The sequence below is a fragment of the Pinus tabuliformis genome, chromosome 5_2, assembly GCF_031772625.1.
Source record: "Pinus tabuliformis cultivar Carrire ecotype Pingquan chromosome 5_2, CPIR1, whole genome shotgun sequence".
Lineage (NCBI taxonomy): Eukaryota > Viridiplantae > Streptophyta > Pinopsida > Pinales > Pinaceae > Pinus > Pinus tabuliformis.
In genome coordinates, this window is record NC_142306.1 from 54,009,616 (window position 1) to 54,013,047 (window position 3,432).

Below are 3,432 nucleotides of genomic sequence, written 5' to 3' on the forward strand. Positions count from 1 at the left end.
GTCTATAACAGTTGCCCCCTAAAGTATGAGGCTGTTTATCGGGTGAAATGCTTTATCAGGGGGATCCGAAGTTCATCCAATGCTGGGAGGAGACCTGTAATACAATACAATACAATACATTATTTTTCATACTACTTTCATGATCTAGCTGAGGCGTGCATTCCCATGCTCAGCTTTATAAATTCATCCTTCTGTACATAGAACAGACAATCGTCTGATGATAGACTGATAATTTTGATGAAATTATCATCCTTTGAGTAGGATGATTATCTGCTGCAATGATGTACATGTCAATGTCTTTATCTTTCCTGAATATATATCGCAGCCCGGATGGATGAAACTAGATCCGGGGTCTTCAAACTCGTTCGATCTTCACTCTAAGTACAAGTCGATCCATGTGAGAATTGTTCTGAAGTCAAACATGGAAAGACATCGCTTGATTATCGGTCAATGATGTAAACCGTTAACAAGCGCGAGAGGAATCACCGATAATGATAATGACCCTCAAGGTACTGCAGTACAATTCACGTGGTGTGAATAAAGGACTTGGCGTCGAACACCACGCAAAATCTTTCGGTTGAAGGTCATTGTTGTATACCTATCGCCAGAAGTGAGAAACTTGCCATTGTGGCATGCAAGCTTCAAAGTACTGAAGGGGTTGTTCCTAGATAAACTTCTTGGATAATGAGCTGATGTCGACAAGAAGCGATCTGTCAAAAGGAGGGCCTTAATGAATCCCACATCAATGACACGGAACAGAGCTAATGATTTTAATGGAGGTGAAAACGATCTGTGACATATGATTCAGGGTGGTGGTCATGAAAGGATGAAGGATAATGTATGGCAGTGGATGGGACACGGTTGACTTTTCTGAACGACTTCTCTTGAACATATGGCGACACTGATGCGATGGATTGGTAGCATTACCTCAAATATGGATGGTATGGCGAGACCATGGATGTGACCGGTGAATGAAACAACCCACCCCGATTGTGGTACGGAGGAAAAGTGTCATGTTCAAGAGTGACTTGCTACCATCAAAGTTTTCTTTAGTTTCTCCCAATTTTTCCCCAGTCATTTCTGACCAGTACCTCTTTATTTTTGTCAAGCTTGAGGAGGATAACATATGCTTGTTCTATAACTTGCCCTTCGGGCAAGCCCAACGCTATGCTTTAACGAGCCTAGCGATAGTGAAACTCGTTCTCGTCTAAAGACAAGTTTGTCGCTATTTAATGATTTTAACGAGTCTAACGACAAGGATAACTTGGTCCTTTTCATTTTTAGAGAGTCTGAAAGGGTACATAAAGTTAACTCCAAAAGTCCTTTTTCGTCATCTAATCCCTTAAGTCCGAAAAAGTATAAAACAATACAGAAGGGATGAGTTTTCGATAGTTTTAACGAGCCAAACAAAACAAGCGCTCGATCTTTTTGTGCAATAATCCCTCAGGTCCAAAAAGATTAAAATCTAGAGGAGGGATAGCTCTTCCGGTCGCTTTAACGAGCTGGAAGGCCAAAACTCGGCAATCTTTTCATATTTTACGAGTCAGTTGAAAAGAGCTTAAAGAAGACTCGTCTTTTGAGGAACGAGTGATAAACAGGGGTAGCAGCTGATTCCAGGTACAGGTTGGAATTTTCCAATCACGGCAGTGTCACAAGGATGGCTAGGTGTAATCACTCTTCGCAGCTGTTCCTCAAAATGGGTAAAAAATCATATGGAGGTGAACGATCAGCCAAATGAAAAGTGGAGGTGACAGTGCAAACACGACCAAGGCTTTAACGGCTGATGATATTACATTCACAGTGGTTATTTACCGGGATAGTTCATTTTTTAACGAGCTTAAACGCGGATTGAAACACTTGCTCGATCTTATGTTTATTTTTTAACGAGCATGAACTATGTGCTAAAACTGCTCGGATCTTGCGTTTATTTTTTAACGAGCATGAACTTTATGCTAAAACTGCTCGAAATCCGTTTGCATGCCCCCAGCATAATAACGCAAATCGAGGTGCATGCATATTGGTCACTATTTAAGCATAGTAACGCTTGAGGTACAACCCATTACGGGGTTGCGCCAGTGGGATTCCATCATAATCCATTAACTCGTAGGCTCCTTTTGCTAACACTCGTTTAACAATATAGGGGCCCATCCATAAGGAATTAAATTTACCTGCTCCCAGTTTATCGGTTTCTTGGTCATAAAGCAAGACCAAGTCACCTTCTGAGAAGACACGGGGTTTGACATTTTTGTCGAACTGCGCCTTGACTCGTTTCTTATGGGCTTCGTTAGCCAAAGCGGCGTCACGACGGGTTTCATCCAATTGGATTAATTCCAAGAAACGAGCCTCTTCTTCCGAAGTTCCGGGGAGGAGATCAATTGCGAGTTTAAGCGACGAAATTTCGCACTGGATTGGCAAGACTGCTTCCAGGCCGTACACCAGTTGGAAAGGTGTGAACCCGGTCGTGTTCTTTGCCGATGTTCGGTAAGCCCACAAGGCTGAGTACAGGATTAGGTGCCACCTTCTTTTGTGAACCCCGATCATCCTTTGCAACATACGCTTCAGGACCTTGTTGATTGCTTCAACTTGTCCGTTGGCTTGCGGATAATACGGGGTAGAGCTGTCGTGAGATAGACCTAGCTTGGCAGCTAATTCGACCATCATGTGATTGCGAAAATGCGATCCATGATCTGTAACTATAGCTTGTGGTACGCCGAACCTGGCGACTACATGATTGAAAAAGAAAAGGGCAGCTGTTTCACCAGTGTTATCTAATGTAGGCATCGCCTCGGCCCATTTGGTAAAATAGTCAACAGCGACTATAATATACCCATGCCCCCCGGTCGAGGTGGGGTTACGTTGCATTAAATCGATGCCCCACTTGGCGAAAGGCCCAACAGCAACTATTGGCTGTAAAGGTGCGGGTGGTCTTCTGGTTTTGCTATCGAAAATTTGACAAGCATGGCAACTTCTGACTGCGGTTATGCAATCTTTGAACATGGTTGGCCAGAAGTATCCTGCTCGTAAGATTTTCTGTGTTGTAGCATATCCGGATTGATGCCCCCCACACGCGTCTGAATGACATTCATTCAGGGCTTTTTTGGCCTCTTCATGGGTAAGACACCTCCTCAGAACTGTATCGATACCACGACGGTAAAGCGTATCATCGACGATCATGTAGTCTTTCGATTGGTATCGTATACGTTTTTGTTCTGAGCGAGAGGTGTCAGGCCTGAATTTTTGGGTTTGGAGATAAATTATTATATCCCCATACCACTCATTGCTTGCAGATATCAGAAACAAACTTTCGTCCACGATTGACTCTTCTGATGTTTCATCGTTGGACGACGATGGGAGATCGCACAATAATTCTGCGAAGACTAAAGCTTTCTTTGATTTGGATTTTACAAATTCCAGATCAAACTCTTGAAGGAT